The sequence below is a fragment of the Rhinatrema bivittatum genome, chromosome 6 (genome assembly GCF_901001135.1).
Source record: "Rhinatrema bivittatum chromosome 6, aRhiBiv1.1, whole genome shotgun sequence".
Classification (NCBI taxonomy): Eukaryota; Metazoa; Chordata; class Amphibia; order Gymnophiona; family Rhinatrematidae; genus Rhinatrema; species Rhinatrema bivittatum.
Window position 1 is genome coordinate 11,548,652 of NC_042620.1, and position 20,012 is coordinate 11,568,663.

Below are 20,012 nucleotides of genomic sequence, written 5' to 3' on the forward strand. Positions count from 1 at the left end.
GCAGGTCTCCCTCTCCACACCCAATCTCTCATACTCTCTAGTCAGATCTCCCTCTCCACACCCCATCTCTGATACTGTCTAGTCAGATCTCCCTCTCCACACCCCATCTCTGATACTCTCTAGGCAGGTCTCCCTCTCCACACCACATCTCTGATACTCTCTAGGCAGGTCTCCCTCTCCACACTCAATCTCTCAAACTCTCTAGTCAGATCTCCCTCTCCACACCCAATCTCTGATACTCTCTAGGCAGGTCTCCCTCTCCACACCCCATCGCTGATACTCTCTACGCAGGTCTCCCTCTCCAAACCCCATCTCTGATACTCTCTAGGCAGGTCTCCCTCTCCACACCCCCATCTCTGATACTCTCTAGACAGGTCTCCCTCTCCACACCCCATCTCTGATACTCTCTAGGCAGGTCTCCCTCTCCACACCACATCTCTGATACTCTCTAGGCAGGTCTCCTTCTCCACACCCCATCTCTGATACTTTCTAGGCAGGTCTCCCTCTCCACACCACATCTCTGATACTCTCTAGGCAGGTCTCCTTCTCCACACCCCATCTCTGATACTCTCTAGGCAGGTCTCCCTCTCCACACCCCATCTCTGATACTCTCTAGGCAGGTCTCCCTCTCCACACCCAATCTCTCATACTCTCTAGTCGGGTCTCCCTCTCCACACCACATCTCTGATACTCTCTAGGCGGGTCTCCTTCTCCACACCCCATCTCTGATACTCTCTAGGCAGGTCTCCCTCTCCACACCACATCTCTGATACTCTCTAGGCAGGTCTCCCTCTCCACACTACTCTCTAGGCAGGTCTCCCTCTCCACACCCCATCTCTGATGCTCTCTAGGCAGGTCTCCCTCTCCACACCCCCATCTCTGATACTCTCTAGGCAGGTCTCCCTCTCCACACCCCATCTCTGATGCTCTCTAGGCAGGTCTCCCTCTCCACACCCCATCTCTGATGCTCTCTAAGCAGGTCTCCCTCTCCACACCACATCTCTGATACTCTCTAGGCAGGTCTCCCTCTCCACACCCCATCTCTGATGCTCTCTAGGCAGGTCTCCCTCTCCATACCCCATCTCTGATACTCTCTAGGCAGGTCTCCCTCTCCATACCCCATCTCTGATACTCTCTCGGCAGGTCTCCCACTCCACACTACTCTCTAGGCAGGTCTCCCTCTCCACACCCCATCTCTGATGCTCTCTAGGCAGGTCTCCCTCTCCACACCCCATCTCTGATACTCTCTAGGCAGGTCTCCCTCTCCACACCCAATCTTTGATGCTCTCTAGGCAGGTCTCCCTATCCACACCCCATCTCTGATGCTCTCTAGGCAGGTCTCCCTCTCCACACCATATCTCAGCAGCTCTCTCAGCCAAACAGCTTTCACTACTCTCCTCGAAATTTTCTGGAGGTTTCTATTCAGCTACTATTCTGCTGAGTAAGTTAGCGGTGCAGCCACACCACAGAAAGTACCCAGCTATTTAATAGTTAGCCAGATAAGTACCTCCATCCCAAAATATCCCTGTCGTCCCGTCACCCCCCACCCCCCCCCCCCCCCCCCCCCCCCCCCCCACACACACAACACACGTACACACTTAGCCAGATAATCATTTAGCCAAATAAATAGTTATTCGGGTAAGTGGCAACTGCTGACTGCAGCTGAATAGTGAAACGGTGCCACTTAGCCGGATAACTCTGGACTTATCCAGCTTAAGCAGCACTGACGTTTGACCTCCTAATTTCTGAAATCCTTTCTGTAGCCCCCGACTCAGCCATGGTGAATTCCCCCCCCCCCCCCCCCCCCCCAATTTCCACAGCCCATCCCTCACCTTCCTGCCATTGACCCAGACTATAAGCTCATCAGGATAGGTACCCAACATTCCACGTGGAAGCTTTTGCCTGGGTCTCCTGTTGGGAAGCTCTTTCAGGCCCCTTCTTTTTCTGTTTAACCCAATTTTATTGAATGATAATCTTGGGTTTAATTTAAAAAAAAAAAATCTTATTGAGTTCTCACTGCATTTCACCCTAATTTTGTTCCACTCGGCACACAGAATCTTGTCTTGGATCTGCAGAATTTGTGCCTGGCCTGGATGGACTCCCCCCTCACCCCCAGTACCATGTCATCTGCCTAAACGCCTCCCCGGTACAATCACCTGCCCCCCACCCTCGCCCCCTTCGTGTACCCGGAAAAACAAGCTGCGGGTTTTTGCAAGGTTTCCATCTCCGTTTTTGTGGCTGTAATCTACGCTTCCCGGGAATGCTGGCGGAGCGTTCTGGAAACCCAGGCTAAGGCTGCCCCAGGGGTGACCGGCAAGCTCTGGTGGAGGAGGGGCAGAGTGATGACAGCCAAGGTCAGGTCTGAGTTGCACTGAGGGTGGAGGGGGCTCTCCAACCACTGCTTCAATCTGTGCAGGGGAGCTCCAGGCAGGGGCTCGGAGAAGGCCCAGGTGTGCAGGAGCTGGCAGCCAGCCCGGACGTCCCAGAGACAGAGGCAGCCGCGCTCAGCACCTGCAGGGAGCGGGTCCTGCCGTTTCAAGGGCATCCCACAGGATTAGCCTGCTCTTCTGCCCGTGCAAGCACTGGTGGGAACCAAAGTCACCATTTCTGTTGCAAAAAACCGGCTGCCTATTAAGGACAGCCCTACGGCAGGTTACTTTTGGGCAAGAAATCATTCATTGCCCCTACATCGGAAAAGGTTCTCGTCGCTCAGGGTCAGCGGGTGCTTTGCAGACACCTCCATGTCTGTGGAAGATTAAAGGTCCAACGTGGACAGATCACTGGCTCCCGACCCAGACTTGCCTATTGCGGGCGTCTTCACTATAAGGACAGCGCACCAGTTGTTCTTAACATTGGCCACTGAAAGAAACACAAGAGGACTCATAATGGCTTTCTCACCCACTATCAGTTAAAGGCCCTTTCAACTGCAAAGTTTTAGTGTCTGGTCACTCCACCCGCCACCCCTCGCCTTTAGTGTCTGGCCACTCCACCCGCCACCCCTCATCTTTAGTGTCTGGTCACTCCACCCGCCACCCCTCGCCTTTAGTGTCTGGTCACTCCACCCGCCACCCCTCGCCTTTAGTGTCTGGCCACTCCACCCGCCACCCCTCGCATTTAGTGTCTGGTCACTCCACCTATCACCCCTTGCCTTTAGTGTCTGGCCACTCCACCCGCCACCCCTCGCCTTTAGTGTCTGGCCACTCCACCCGCCACCCCTCGCCTTTAGTGTCTGGTCACTCCACCCGCCACCCCTCGCCTTTAGTGTCTGGCCACTCCACCCGCCACCCCTCATCTTTAGTGTCTGGTCACTCCACCCGCCACCCCTCGCATTTAGTGTCTGGCCACTCCACCTATCACCCCTCGCCTTTAGTGTCTGGCCACTCCACCCGCCACCCCTCGCCTTTAGTGTCTGGCCACTCCACCCGCCACCCCTCCCCTTTAGTGTCTGGTCACTCCACCCGCCACCCCTCGCCTTTAGTGTCTGGCCACTCCACCCGCCATCCCTCATCTTTAGTGTCTGGTCACTCCACCCGCCACCCCTCGCATTTAGTGTCTGGTCACTCCACCCGCCACCCCTCGCCTTTAGTGTCTGGTCACTCCACCCGCCACCCCTCATCTTTAGTGTCTGGCCACTCCACCCGCCACCCCTCGCCTTTAGTGTCTGGTCACTCCACCCGCCACCCCTCGCCTTTAGTGTCTGGCCACTCCACCCGCCACCCCTCATCTTTAGTGTCTGGCCACTCCACCCGCCACCCCTCATCTTTAGTGTCTGGTCACTCCACCCGCCACCCCTCATCTTTAGTGTCTGGTCACTCCACCCGCCACCCCTCGCCTTTAGTGTCTGGTCACTCCACCCGCCACCCCTCATCTTTAGTGTCTGGCCACTCCACCCGCCACCCCTCGCCTTTAGTGTCTGGCCACTCCACCCGCCACCCCTCATCTTTAGTGTCTGGCCACTCCACCCGCCACCCCTCGCCTTTAGTGTCTGGCCACTCCACCCGCCACCCCTCATCTTTAGTGTCTGGTCACTCCACCCGCCACCCCTCATCTTTAGTGTCTGGTCACTCCACCCGCCACCTCTCGCCTTTAGTGTCTGGCCACTCCACCCGCCACCCCTCGCCTTTAGTGTCTGGTCACTCCACCCGCCACCCCTCATCTTTAGTGTCTGGTCACTCCACCCGCCACCCCTCGCCTTTAGTGTCTGGCCACTCCACCCGCCACCCCTCGCCTTTAGTGTCTGGTCACTCCACCCGCCACCCCTCATCTTTAGTGTCTGGCCACTCCACCCGCCACCCCTCGCCTTTAGTGTCTGGCCACTCCACCCGCCACCCCTCCCCTTTAGTGTCTGGTCACTCCACCCGCCACCCCTCGCCTTTAGTGTCTGGTCACTCCACCCGCCACCCCTCATCTTTAGTGTCTGACCACTCCACCCGCCACCCCTCATCTTTAGTGTCTGGTCACTCCACCTGCCACCCCTCGCCTTTAGTGTCTGGCCACTCCACCCTCCACCCCTCGCCTTTAGTGTCTGGCCACTCCACCCGCCACCCCTCGCCTTTAGTGTCTGGCCACTCCACCCGCCACCCCTCCCCTTTAGTGTCTGGTCACTCCACCCGCCACCCCTCATCTTTAGTGTCTGGTCACTCCACCCGCCACCCCTCATCTTTAGTGTCTGGTCACTCCACCCGCCACCCCTCCCCTTTAGTGTCTGGTCACTCCACCCACCACCCCTCACCTTTAGTGTCTGGTCACTCCACCCGCCACCCCTCGCCTTTAGTGTCTGGTCACTCCACCCACCACCCCTCGCCTTTAGTGTCTGGCCACTCCACCCGCCACCCCTCCCCTTTAGTGTCTGGTCACTCCACCCGCCACCCCTCCCCTTTAGTGTCTGGCCACTCCACCCGCCACCCCTCGCCTTTAGTGTCTGGTCACTCCACCCGCCACCCCTCCCCTTTAGTGTCTGGCCACTCTACCCGCCACCCCTCGTCTTTAGTGTCTGGTCACTCCACCCGCCACCCCTCGTCTTTAGTGTCTGGTCACTCCACCCACCACCCCTCGTCTTTAGTGTCTGGTCACTCCACCCGCCACCCCTCGCCTTTAGTGTCTGGTCACTCCACCCGCCACCCCTCGCCTTTAGTGTCTGGTCACTCCACCCGCCACCCCTTGCCTTTAGTGTCTGGCCACTCCACCCGCCACCCCTCGCCTTTAGTGTCTGGCCACTCCACCCGCCACCCCTCGCCTTTACCGGGCTGAAACACGCATGCAGACAGCCTGAGCCCTTACTGACTCTGTACCATTTATTTATTTTATTTTAGATTTTTATTTTCTGCTTCTCAGCACTTCAAAGCCAGTTACGTTCAGGTACTGTAAGCATTTCCCTATCCCCAGAGGGCTCACGGTCTAATTTTGTAAAGTGACTTGTGCAAGGTCAGAAGGAGCAGCAGTGGGGATGTGAACCCTGGTTGATAGCTCGCTGCTCTCACCACGAGGCTACTCCTTCGCTGACCTCTGCCGGAAAGCTTCTTCCACATGCAATACCTCGGTCCAATAAAAAGGTCTAACCTGCAACCTGTTTTATGACCTTTAAACCATCCACGTGAGCTATCACGGCAACCACCACGGTTCTACTGTGCTTCTGAAGCAGGAAGAGACGGAGGCGAGATCCCACTTCTGCCAGGTTTCTGCCAAGGAAACATTCTCCATGCCCTCCCATGCAGGAAGTGGGGGGAGGGAGAGGTGGGAGGGCGATAGGGAGGGAGGCTGCATTCTCGCATCCACTCCCCTCCGTGTGCGATGGTGTGAGGACGAAATATGAATGGCCTTGTAGAAGATAAAGCCCCCAGCCTCTCTGGCCACTTTCCAGGATTGTCTGTGGCCGCCTTTGCCGTTCACCTCCCAAGCAGAGCTCCCTACCCCTTAAGGAAAAAGGCCACGAGGGGACCAGACCAGGCTGAAATGAGATGCCCAAGCCCCGCCGCATAAATCTCTCAGTGAGTTCCTGACTTTTAAAGGGAAACTATTAAACCAGCAAAGGTCTCTGGGACTGAGAGCTCAGAAATTGCACAGGGGTGGAGCCCTCGATCACATCCCCCCGCCCTCTGCAGGACTTCACTGCAGCAGCAAACCCCAGGGAGAGGGAAGCCCTAACACAGGCTCTGACTGTCTTACTCTACCAGCTTCAGGGTTGGGGGAGAGGGAGAGCGGCACTGCTAGTCCAGTGCCAAAGTCTGATCTCACTGCTCAGAATGGACTGGGAACCTGAGCATGCACTGCACTAACACTCCCATCACAAGAAGCAGCACTAGTGTGTGCACTGCACTAACACTCCCATCACAAGGAGCGGCACTAGTGTGTGCACTGCACTAACACTCCCATCACAAGGATCACAAGAAGCGGCACTAGTGTGTGTACTGCACTAACACTCCCATCACAAGGAGCGGCACTAGTGTGTGCACTGCACTAACACTCCCATCACAAGGAGCGGCACTAGTGTGTGCACTGCACTAACACTCCCATCACAAGAAGCGTCACTAGTGTGTGCACTGCACTAACACTCCCATCACAAGAAGCGTCACTAGTGTGTGCACGGCACTAACACTCCCATCACAAGAAGTGGCACTAGTGTGTGCACTGCACTAACACTCCCATCACAAGAAGCGGCACTAGTGTATGCACTGCACTAACACTCCCATCACAAGGATCACAAGAAGCGGCATAGTGTGTGCACTGCACTAACACTCCCATCACAAGGAGTGGCACTAGTGTGTGCACTGCACTAACACTCCCATCACAAGGAGCAGCACTAGTGTGTACACTGTGGTAAAACTCCCATCACAAGGAGTGGCTGAGTGTGTGCACTGCACTAACACTCTCATCACAAGAAGTGTCACTAGTGTGTGCACTGCACTAACACTCCTTTCACAACAAGTGTCACTAGTGTGTGCACTGCACTAACACTCCCATCACAAGAAGCGTCACTAGTGTGTGCACTGCACTAACACTCCCATCACAAGGGTCACAAGAAGTAGCACTAGTGTGTGCACTGCACTAAAACTCCCATCACAAGGAGCGGCACTAGTGTGTGCACTGCACTAACACTCCCATCACAACCAGCGTCACTAGTGTGTGCACTGCACTAACACTCCCATCACAAGGAGCGGCACTAGTGTGTGCACTGCACTAACACTCCCATCACAAGAAGCATCACTAGTGTATGCACTGCACTAACACTCCCATCACAAGGATCACAAGAAGCGGCACTAGTGTGTGCACTGCACTAACACTCCCATCACAAGGAGTGGCACTAGTGTGTGCACTGCACTAACACTCCCATCACAAGAAGCATCACTAGTGTGTGCACGGCACTAACACTCCCATCACAAGAAGTGGCACTAGTGTGTGCACTGCACTAACACTCCCATCACAAGAAGCGGCACTAGTGTGTGCACTGCACTAACACTCCCATCACAAGAAGCGTCACTAGTGTATGCACTGCACTAACACTCCCATCACAAGGATCACAAGAAGCGGCACTAGTGTGTGCACTGCACTAACACTCCCATCACAAGGAGTGGCACTAGTGTGTGCAATGCACTAACACTCCCATCACAAGAAGCGTCACTAGTGTGTGCACGGCACTAACACTCCCATCACAAGAAGTGGCACTAGTGTGTGCACTGCACTAACACTCCCATCACAAGAAGCGGCACTAGTGTATGCACTGCACTAACACTCCCATCACAAGGATCACAAGAAGCGGCATAGTGTGTGCACTGCACTAACACTCCCATCACAAGGAGTGGCACTAGTGTGTGCACTGCACTAACACTCCTATCACAAGGAGCAGCACTAGTGTGTGCACTGTGGTAAAACTCCCATCACAAGGAGTGGCTGAGTGTGTGCACTGCACTAACACTCCCAATACAAGAAGCGGCACTAGTGTGTGCACTGTGGTAACACTCCCATCACAAGGAGCGGCACTAGTGTGTGCACTGTGGTAAAACTCCCATCACAAGGAGTGTCTGAGTGTGTGCACTGTGGTAACACTCCCATCACAAGGAGCGGCACTAGTGTGTGCACTGTGGTAATACTCCCATCACAGGGAGTGGCTGAGAGTGTGCACTGCATTAACACTTCCATCACAAGGAGCAGAACTAGACTGTGATTTGTGTTAAAACTCCCATCACAAGGAGTGGCTGAGAGTGTGGACTGTATTAACATTCCCATTACAAGGAACAGCACTAGGGTGTGCATTGTGGTAACACTCCTATCACAAGGCGCAGCAGTAGACTGTATATTGTGTTAACATTCCCATCACAAGGAGTGGCTGAGAGTGTGCACTAGATTAACAGTCCAATTACAAGGAATAGCACTAGGGTGTGCACTGTGGTTACACTCACATCATAAGGAGTGGCACTAGAGTGTGCACTGCTCTAACACTCCCATCACAGAGCAAAGGCAGGGGAAGAGGAGGACCAAGTATCAGTCTTCTGAGACTTCAGCACCACTTTTCTTCTCTTACATCACCTCTCTTTTCCCACCTGGCTCTTATCAATGACACATCATGCACAGCCTCTTTCCTGATTCCTCACCAGCTGGCTCTCATCATAGCTTTCTGCTCACTCCTTTCTATTCAGATCTCACCAGGAAGCCACCAACTATAGCTTCTCCCTCCACTATTTCTTATTAAAACTCTCTCTGCCTGATCTTTTAGAAAGAAAGTTTTTGGGAAACCGTATTTGGAGAGGGCAATCCAGTCTCATACCCTGAAGTGTTTATTTTTATCTACACATTTTAGAAAACAATAGCAACTGTTTTCTTTGCAGAATAGTGAACAAATAGAGAGATCTGCTGGAGGGGTATAGTGCTACAGAGACAGTTCGCCTGGAGGGGTATAGTGCTCAGAGACAAATCAGTTGGTAGGATATAGTGCTACAGAGCCACAAATCAATAGGTCATAGTGCTACAGATACAGATCTCCTAGAGGGGTACAGTACTACAGAGAAACATGTGTATATGGGATGTAGTGCTACACAGAAATCTGGAATGGTACAGTATTACAGAGAGAGAACTCTACTGGAAGGGAATAGTGCTATAAAGACAGATATCTGCTGGCGGGATAAAATGCTCAGACAGAACTGCTGGTATAGTGCTATATAGACATATCTGCTGTGAGGTTCAGTGCTATAGAAAAACAGATCTGTAGGTGGGATATAGTGGTACATAGATACATCTCAAAAGTCACAATGCTACAGAGATACAGATCTGCTGGAGTGTAATACAGACAGATATCTTCTGGAAGATCTGGTGGCATGGTATGGTGCTCGCTATACAGACAAATATATTCTGGAAAGGAATAGTGCTACAGAGATATACAGGTGGTGTATAGTGCAATACAGACACAGAATTGATAGTGGGTATAGTGCTACACAGACATATCTGCTGGTGAGATATAGTGCTATAGAGACACATCAGTCCATAAGAACATAAGATGTGTCTTGCTGGGTCAGGCCAAAGGTCCATCAAGCTCAGCATCCTTTCTCCAACAGTAGCCAACTTGGCAGATCCCAAAGAGTAAATCCAGCACTTTGTTGCTCACTCCCGACGATGAGGCACTGGCTTTCCCCAAGTCCACCTGGCTGAGAATTGTTTATGGAGTTTTCCTCCGGGAACTTCTCCAAACTCCTCCATTCCAGGTGCCTTGACTACGTCCTCCAGCAACAAAGTCCACGGCTTGATTGCGCGTTTAAGTAAAGAAAATGCTTTCTCCAATTTGATCTTAATCTGCAACCTTTTAGTTCCATGGAGTAGTTAAAAGGGCAAATAACCACCCTGTGTTCACCTGTTCCAGCCCGCTCGTGATATTATAAACTTCTCTCAAGTCCCCCCTCAGCCGTCTCTTCTCCAGGCTGAAGAGCCCTAACCTGTGTAGCTTCGCATCAACGGGGAGATGTTCCACCCCCGTTATCATTTTTGGTGGCTCTCCTCTGCATCTTTTCTAGTTCCACTGTGTCTCTACGTGAGATGGGGGCAACCAGAACTGCACACGGTACTCAAGGTGGATCTGTACAAAGCGTTATGATGGCTACAGCTTTAACCTCTGTTTCTTTCTGAATAGTCCCGAAGCTGTATTTGGTTTTCTGATTGTGGCCGACACGGAGCTGAGAATTTCAACCTGTTGCACGTCCACGGTGACACCTAATGCAGACGCCAGCATTGTGATCCCCAGGTCCTCAGTCTTCCAAGGCCATCCCTGCACCTCCTCACAGTATTTCTGTGCCACCTGCACATTTTATTCCTCCACTCTCTGCTCCCTTTTCTAGACCATTAATGAATAAGTTAAAACCACCCAGGTGCTGGTGCATATCCCTGAGCACCCCACTCTTCACCTTTCTCCATGGGGAAAACTGAGCATTTAGTCCTGCTCTTCATTTCCTGTCTTCTAACCAGCCAGCGATCCAAAGCAAGACCTCACCTCCTATCCCAGGACTTTTTAGTTTTCTAAGGAGCCTCTCAGGAGGGACTTTGTCAAACGCCTTCTGGAGGTCCAACTACACCACATCAACCTGCTCATTCACCTCTGACTTCATGCTTCTTCACACCTTCAGAGGTTAGTAAGGCACGACCTCCATGCTGGCTCTTCCCCATTCATCCCTGTTTATCCACATGGCTTGTAATTCTGTTCTTTAACAGTAGCCTCCACCATTTTAGCCAGCACCAAGGTCAGGCTCAGTGATCTGTAGTTGCTTGGGCCACCCCTGGAGCCCTTTCTGAAAATTGATTTTACATTTGTGACTCTACAAAAGCAGATTTGAATGTCAGATTACCAGCCACAGGTCGGCAATTTCATAGCTGAGTTCCTGCAGTAGTCCAGGGTGATGCCATCAGGTCCTGGTGACTTGCTACTATTTAGTTTGTCAAGTTGCTCTGGCACCTCTAGATCTCATTCAGGGCCTCTGAATTATCACCTATAATAGGAGGGACCGATCTGGGTACAAGATCACATTCCTACAAACTTTATGCATCTCCATTTACGATCCAAACACAATAAACATCTTTTCCATCCTGCTTTGAATAGCAAATAATGACTCGGAGATCCATTCCTCTATGCCCGTTGAGCCCGACCCAGATCTTAAATGCCTGCTTAAGCACGAAGGCCTTCAGCTTCTCCCTGAATGCCCTGCGACAGATCTCCGCCCGTAATTCACAGAGGAGTGTGGGACCTGCTCCCTCGTGGCTGTTTCACGTACGTGAGACATCTTAACAAATTTCAGAAAAGAGCCGTGGACAACGAGGACCTCGGAGGAGCCTCCCGGACTTTGGTGGAACCCATGTCGAACAGGCTGATTTGTTGAACACGTTCCACTGAGTGCGGTGTAAACCATCTCAGCACAGTGCCCTGGCTCCCCCAAGGCTGATAGCCGTGATGGCGCTATATCAGATGCAGCGGATATAGCGAGACGTGCTAGCGCCCGTCTCTTTCCCCCATCAATACCCCTCCGAGACATGGGCAGGCTTCGATAGCGATAAGGTTTCCGTACTCCGGTTAGGTGGGAAAGCGAGCTGGAAGAGATGTGGTAAGCCCTGCTCTTCTGGAAACTCCCGCGGCTGCTTCTGTGGAACCTCCTCAGTCTCCGTGGCCGGACACTGAAGCGACGGCACCGGGCGGCAGCCTGCGGGGCTTCGGTGTCTGCAATATGGGGCAAATGCTTGCCTGTTTCAAATGACTCGGCAGGCGACCCTCAGGAAGGGATACGTTGACGGTTTCTCAAGACCTCCTCACCAATCTCGTTTTGCACGACTTTAGAGATCGCTATTGGATCAGAGAAGAGGAGGAATTATTCATGGATGTTAGGACGTACTGAGCAATCTCCCTAACATACATCACCGGGAAGTAATCCCCTGTGACCACGCAGCATGCAGAATATTCCCACGTAATGTAGACGCACGGGAGAAGCCACGAATCGAGGAAGGCAAGGCTCAAACCACACAGCTGCTCCATTGTGACCCGGGCAAGTCACGTCCCCATCCATCGCCTCCGGTACAAACCTAGGCTCTAAGCATCTTTCCCACAGACATAGAGTGGGAGGAAAAGCCTTGGAGTGTAAGCTTTCCCTACCACACCAGACTGAAATCTACTTTGGAGTGCCTGAAAGGCAGAATCTAAAAATCAGATAAAGAAACAGAGCACGGGTTAGAAATACCTCGTGACACCCCGTGACGTAACAGCGCCAAGAGGCGGAAAAGCAGGGCGTGGCGGTGCCGCTGTGATGCGCGTCGGGTGCTGGAATGACATCACAGGGGCGCAGAATGATCCGATCCCACCTCGCCACCCAGCACAATGGCACAAGGCCTGGGGAGGATGGACAGCCCCGGGCACTGAGCTGAAAATGGTTTACTGGCTTCTCCTCTGCCGCCCTGCGCGAGAGGGGGGGGTTGGCTTGAATGTCCCCCACGCTCCGGACTTCCCCAGCAGAGATTAGTGCTGGGCTTACTCCTGTGCTATCTGCCTTTCCCCAGGGCTGGGCACGGCGCCCACTTCCACATAATCGGCCCATAGAAGTCAGGGTAACACTAGAAGCTGGGGCAGGCAGTGCCAGCGTTCGGAAAGTGCAGAAGTTCATTCACTAAATATTATTGGCATAAACGCTGCGCGAGAAGTTATTGAAAAGTAAAATTGTGGGAGAGGCGCAGACCCCTGCCTTCCACGTTTCCTGAAGGCTGTGCATGCCCAGTTGTTGGTGGTCGGCTTTGGGTTTCACCTGGCAGGGCAGGGGAAAGGGAGGGCACGTGCTCGCTTGTTACTCTTTTGGTAAAGTGGCTACTCCCGGCCACTGAAGCTATCAAAGCTCTTCTCAACTGTCTCCCTGTCCGCAGGGCCAAAAGCCAAAGATACTGGTCCCTTCCCACTCCTACGGAGCTGAGCCAGGTTTTTCTCTGGAGGAGGGGGGAGAGAGGCGTTCACATAAAGACGGGGTGGGAGAGGTGGCTGTCACCGCACCATGGCTGGTGGGGGTTCGGAGATCTAGGGAACCGCAGCGCTGGGAGTCAGAAGGGGGACCGGGGGCTTTTCCAGCTGCGAATAAGAAGCTGCTAATGCCAGGAAGAGGCTCCAGGGACATTTTACTGAGGCCCGACAAAACGTTGTGGGCTTCCTGAGATGCAAGACCCCCAAGTCTGTCCTAGTTTACAGCAAAAACACCCAAATCCAGTCCCAGGGAATGCCCACCTAATCAGCATTTACACAGATTAGAGCAAACCTATGCAAATACACACCAGGAATGATCGGCAGGTAGTGAATGCAACAGAAGTAGAAATGCAAATGTCTGTATGTGGATGCCAGAAAGTCCATGGTGAGTCAGAAGGCATGGCATTATACGAGGCATCTCAGAGATGTGGTGGAAGGAGGATAGCCAATGGTATGCTGTGATACCAGGGTGTAAACTATATAAACATAATAAAGAGCAGAACAAATTAGTGGAGGGATGGGCCCTAGATATAAAATATGACATAGAATCAAACCTGATACAAATCCTGCAAGAAGCAAAATGCATTGTGGAATCCATACGGATAGGAATTCCACGAGTGTTAGGTAAGAGTATAGCGGTGGGGGTATACTACTAGCCATCTGGCAACACATTTGCTACTCTGCAGTCCTCAGGCAGAAAGCAACACAATAATAATGGGAGATTTCAGTTAGCCCAGTATTGTCTCATCAGGACATGCCAAGGAGGTTAAGTTTCTAGATGCCATACATGACTGCTTCGTGGAGCAGCCAGTCCTGGAAGCGAAGAGAGGGGCAGCTACTTTACATTTAGTTCTCAGTGGCATGCACAGCTTAGTGCAAGGGGTTACTGTGGTGGGGCTGCTTAGCAATAGCGATCATAATGTGGTTAACCTTGATGTAATCACTGCGGGGAGGACTTAAGGAAAGTTTCTACAGCAGCATATAACTTTAAAAAGGTGAACAGTGATAGAATGAGGAAATTAGAAAAAAATTAAAAGGAGCCGTTGCAAAAGTTAAAAGTTTGCATGAGGCATGGGCATTGTTTAAAAATGGATTGAGATTCATAAAATCATGAATGGGGGAGGGAAGGGTAAATAGTGATTGGACAAGCTCCTGGAGGAAAAGTCTCCAGGTATTAGCCAGGTAGATTTGGGAAAGCCGGTGCTCATCCCTAGGAGTGAAATACAAGAAAGAAATCAGCTATTGGTGATCTGACGAGTACTTGTGACTAGGGTTGTGCATCGATAAAACTTTCGGTTTGTTTAATTTCGATCTCCCCTCCCCCCTTTTTATTTTGTTTTGTTTTGTTGGTCATTTACGTTTTGTTCGGTGCACACTACGTTGAGTTCGTGACACTAAATCAAATTAGCTTGCACTAACTCAAAACAGTGTGCACTAAAAGGTGAATTTTTAAAGCCCAGAGTGTGCATGAGGGAGAGGCTCGCTCTCGCCCATATTTTAAAAGCCCCCCCCAGACGCGCTTGTATCTCCCGCAGCGAGCACATCTCACGCCGATTCAGAAACCGGCGTGGTCAGGCTGGAGTCTGGGCGGGCCACGGCAACCCAGAACGGGGTCAATAGATGTGTGCGCAAATATACGCCTGGGGGCGGGCCCAGCTCTAGTAAAGGTCTAGACTAAATAGGGGAGTGGCTATCAAATTAGGGGGGGTGGGGTTTGGAGGACCTAGCTCTTAACTGGGTGAACTGGTGGAAGAACTGGTGAAACTGGCAATGGCATGGACATGCGCCCCTTTTAAAATCCCCCGGCTTACGCAGGAGAATCGGGATTTGCAGACCCCACTTAAAATTAGGCCCACACGTGCACAAGGCCAGGCCTTAATATAACACACACACATATCCACGTGCAAGTTATAAAATGGCCATGTCCCCGGGCATGCGCCAATGTGTGCCCACGCGCCAGTTTGAAAGTTACCATCCGCATGAAAAATTTAAAAAACACAAACTTTTGTGAATTTTTTTATCATTTCAGTTTAGAAATGATATGAAACAAAATAGGGCATGTCGACAACATTGCCTAGGTCGTTAAAAATGAAAGCATATCCCTACTTGCGACCCAGACTAGGATGCTGGGCGCAATGAACATGGTTCAGATCCAGCATGGCACTTCTTATGTTCTTAAATACTATTTTAGAAGCCCAGAAAAAATGTATTCCATGCATTAAAAAAAAGTGGAAGGAAGACCAAATGCCAGCATGGTTTAATGGCGAGGTGAAAGAGGTACTTAAAACAAAAGGGCATCTTTCAAAAAATGGAAAGCAGACCCAAATGAGGAAACTAGGGATGAGCATAAGTACTGGCAGGGAGCAACTGCCTGGAACAATTAGGGGCAGACGCAGCCAACGTTAACTGGGAAGAAATGCTGCCCTGGGAACAGCGGGTCGGCCGCTGTGCACGCAAGGGGTGGTAAGAGCAGTAAGACAGGCCAAGAGAGAAATTGAGAAGAAGCTTGCCATGGATGCAAAAACTAATAAAAACGTTTTCAAGTACATTCGAAGCAAAAAGACCATGAGGGAATCAATTCAGCCACCAGATGACCAAGGGAAGGACAAGGAAATAGCAGAAAAACCAAATACTGAGGGAAACATGTATTGATGATGATGTTTCTGAGCAATTGAAGGAAATCGCAGTGCAAATGGGAGATGCAATAGATCAAACCGTGAAACTAAAGAGTAACAAATCGCCGAGACCGAATGGTATCTGCTGGAGATGTTAACCTTGCCTAGAGATAGACGCCAGCTGGCGGCTCATTGCTATAGTTCACGGTTTTCTTCTCCCTGTTACTTTAACCTTGTGTCTCGCTTGCTGGGTAGCACAACGTGGCAGAGCTGTTACTAGTACTCTGCAGCTTACCGTTTAAAACGGACACAATCCCTGAATAGTGGAGGGTGCAGACGTAATGCTGGTTTTGAAAAAGGACGCCATGGCTGATCCAGGAAACTGAAGCTGGTGCCAGGCAAAATGGCAGAAGCCTTTTTTTTTTTCTACCAAAACAATATTACTGGCTGTATAGTTAGACCTGGCTTAATGGGGAAATCTTGTATTACCAATCTTTTAGCATTTTTTGAAGGTGTAAATAGACGTAGATAAAGGTGAGCCGGTCGATATGGCGTATTTGGATTTTCAGGGGCTGTTTGAAGGGTCATGGGATAGGAGGCAGTGTCCTCTTGTGGACCGGTAACTGGTTGAAAGGCTGGAAACAGAGGGTCGGGCTAGATGATCGGTTTTTGCAGGTGGGAGAAAGGTTGCTGGTGGAGCAGCACAGGGATCGGTGTTAGGACCTACGCTGTTTCGCATATTCACAAACCATTTCGAAAAGGGAACGCGTGAGCTGATAGAACTTGCAGATGACACGAAAATTAATCAAATAGTTGATAAAATAGCAGCGGACTGTGAGGAAATTGCGGCAGGACCTTGTGAGAGACTCGGAGACTGGGCATCTTAAAGGCAGGTGAAAGTGAATGGGGGCAAGAGGAAAGTAATGCACACAGGGGGGGAAATGATCCCAACCACGGGTGTGCAGTGCGCAGTGCTGGGCAGACGCTCAGGAAAAAGACCCTGGAGCCCTTATGCACAAAATATGGAAATCCTCAGCTCAGCGATGGTTTAGCAGGACTGGGAAAGGACTGGAGAATAATCCGGAGAACGTCACAATGCCTCTGCAATCGAGGCACGGTGCGAGCACACCTTGAACACCGCAACTCTGGTCAGGAAGGACAGCAGCGGAACTGGAAAAGGTGCAGAGGAGGGCGACAGGAACGACAGAGGGGATGAAGCGACTCCCCGGTGAGGAGAGAGGCTACGCAGGCCCCGGGGCACTGCAGCTTGGAAAAAAAGAGAGGGCTGGGGGTGGACGGTGAGAGAAGTTTATTATCACATCACGAGTGGGGTGGAACGGGGAAACGAAGGATGTTTCTTCATCCTTTCCAGCAAGGCTCCAACGAGGGGGGACGCTGCAGGAAACCAGCGAGCGGCAGGTTTATAACTCCGCACAGAAAGCGCGTCCTCACTCGGCACTCACAACCGAGCTGTGCAATCCGCTGCCAGAGGCCGGGAGCGGGGCAGCGACGAGCGCAGCGGGGTTTAGAAGAGGCTTGGACGGGTTCCTGGAGGGAAAGTCCATTCGGCAGGGAGGCTACGGAAAGCCACCCCTGTCCCTGGGAGGGAGCAGCAGGCAATAGATCTACTACAAAACTAGATGGTGAGTCCTCTGCGCACAGGGAAGTGGCTGAAAAAAAGCCGAAGGTAAATGAAATAACCAAATACTTGTGAGCACTGCTGGCGAGAGGGTGCCTTTGTCTGGCCCAGGGTGGCAGGTCTGACTCTCTGATGCAGCCTGCACATCCCAGCCCGGTTCGCTGCAGATGCTGGGATGAATACTTCTCAGGCATTTCTGCGTACACCTAGGGGAAGGCCAGAGTTCATTAGGGATCGTGTGCGCCTGCTGAAATCCCCCGTGGCCCAGGGACCCTAGAGAAACGTCACAGGGCGGCGGTTAAAACCCGAGGCTGCCGGCGCCGGCTTCCGCGCCACCGGAGTAACGTTGGCTCCTGGTGTCACTTTTCTTACGCTGGAATCTGAGGTCTAGGGAAAATATTTTTCTAGGTTTTCATCTGACGCTTCTTGTTAAACAGCCGGCTTCTTAGGGGGGCTTTAAGATGGCTTTCCGGGAAGTCCCTCTGCAGATGGGCCCCCGCCTGTGCGATTTCAGCACCAACCCCCGATGATCCTAACGTAGGTTCAGTAAGAGGGCAACGCAGCCCAGACAGGATCCGGTCATCCTCAGGACCAGCAGGGCCACCCAGGGGGCGGGGGTGAGGGAATAAGAGACGCGCCCTATTCCAGCCAAGCAAAACAAAGGCACTTGCAATGCATCTGGCACATAAACACGGGGAATGAGTTTGCATCCCCTCAGTCCTGCTGTGCTCCAGGTCGGGTACCTGACGTGAGTAGCAGAGGAGCCGGTGAGGACCGGGGACCTGGAGGCCGATGCAGCGCCACACGGAGGACCAGGATTCGGGTCCTGCTTCACATCTCCTGCTTCCTGGACCGGCTGAGGAGGCTGGGGGGGGGGGGAGAGTAAGGAGGCGTCATGATAATTGTGCAAGGATGGCAGGTTCTGGAAGGAGCCCTGGTGCACGACCCCCTGTCCAGGGCTCTCGCGTCTAGAAAGTCTGGGAAGGTCCTGGGGTAGCGGGAAGGAGGAGCAGAGGACGAACGTGCGAGGCCAATAATTCAGTCCATGAGAAGTGATCTAGAATGAGTAACTTTAGCGCCTAAACTGATCCTTGGCACCGATTCCCCCCTCTCCTCCGTTACCTGCTGCTGCTCGCAGGCCTCAGGTGCGGCCAGCACCGCATTATCCCCAGAGTCCCCCATTACGGCCAGGAAGTGACATCACACCTGCGCTCTCCTGTGACGTCACACGTGAAAATGACCCACGCTGTGACCTGCAAAACCAAAAGTCTGGTCCACAGCCACATCCCCCGGCTTCTGACGCTGGGAGCTGCAGCAGAACATCAGGATCCACTGCCTGAACATTACGTAGCAGGACTGCATTGAAGAACAAAGACACCCACTGTCTCTGCTCATCCTGACAGCCTGAGACTTACTCTGCCCAGCCATGGAAAGTTACAGCTCTCCATGGATGACTGGGACAGGCAGCCCCAGACTGCCTGGGAGCAGGGATGCAGCTCTGCATGGCTTACTGGGACAGGCAGCCCCAGACTGGCTGGGAGCAGGGATGCAGCGCTGCATGGATTACAGGGACAGGCAGCCCCAGACTGGCTGGGAGCAGGGATGAGGCTCTGCATGGATTACTGGGACAGGCAGCCCCAGACTGGCTGGGAGCAGGGATGCAGCTCTGCATGGATTACAGGGACAGGCAGCCCCAGACTGGCTGGGAGCAGGGATGCAGCTCTGCATGGATTACTGGGACAGGCAGCCCCAGACTGGCTGGGAGCAGGGATGCAGCTCTGCATGGATTACTGGGACAGGCTGCACCAGACTGGCTGGGAGCAGGGATGCAGCTCTGCATGGATTACTGGGACAGGCTGCCCCAGACTGGCTGGGAGCAGGGATGCAGCGCTGCATGGATTACAGGGACAGGCAGCCCCAGACTGGCTGGGAGCAGGGATGTAGCTCTGCATGGATTACTGGGACAGGCAGCCCCAGACTGGCTGGGAGCAGGGATGCAGCTCTGCATGGATTACTGGGACAGGCAGCCCCAGACTGGCTGGGAGCAGGGATGCAGCTCTGCATGGATTACTGGGACAGGCAGCCCCAGACTGGCTGGGAGCAGGGATGCAGCTCTGCATGGATTACAGGGACAGGCAGCCCCAGACTGGCTGGGAGCAGGGATGCAGCTCTGCATGGATGACAGGGACAGGCAGCCCCAGACTGGCTGGGAGCAGGGATGCAGCTCTGCATGGATGACATGGGACAGGCAGCCCCAGACTGGCTGGGAGCAGGGATGCAGCTCTGCATGGATTACAGGGACAGGCAGCCCCAGACTGGCTGGGAGCAGGGATGCAGCTCTGCATGGATTACTGGGACAGGCTGCCCCAGACTGGCTGGGAGCAGGGATGCAGCGCTGCATGGATTACAGGGACAGGCAGCCCCAGACTGGCTGGGAGCAGGGATGTAGCTCTGCATGGATTACTGGGACAGGCTGCCCCAGACTGGCTGGGAGCAGGGATGCAGCTCTGCATGGATTACTGGGACAGGCAGCCCCAGACTGGCTGGGAGCAGGGATGCAGCTCTGCATGGATTACTGGGACAGGCAGCCCAGACTGGCTGGGAGCAGGGATGCAGCTCTGCATGGATTACTGGGACAGGCAGCCCCAGACTGGCTGGGAGCAGGGATGCAGCTCTGCATGGATTACTGGGACAGGCAGCCCCAGACTGGCTGGGAGCAGGGATGCAGCGCTGCATGGATTACTGGGACAGGCAGCCCTAGACTAGCTGGGAGCAGGGATGAGGCTCTGCATGG

At 52.9% G+C, this 20,012-nt stretch overlaps 1 protein-coding gene across 4 annotated transcripts in view; it reads right to left on the reverse strand.

The window, feature by feature from the left end:
- Positions 1–20,012, reverse strand: part of WNT6 (Wnt family member 6) — a 76,559-nt gene that overhangs the window by 45,022 nt on the left and 11,525 nt on the right. The window contains exon 1 of one of the 4 annotated variants that reach the window (XM_029605037.1): positions 17,962–18,077. The exons of the other annotated variants lie outside the window; for them this stretch is intronic. The gene's annotated coding sequence lies outside the window, so the exon portion shown is untranslated. Of the gene's footprint in view, positions 1–17,961; positions 18,078–20,012 lie in introns of those variants that run through there. 4 annotated transcript variants of the gene reach the window in all.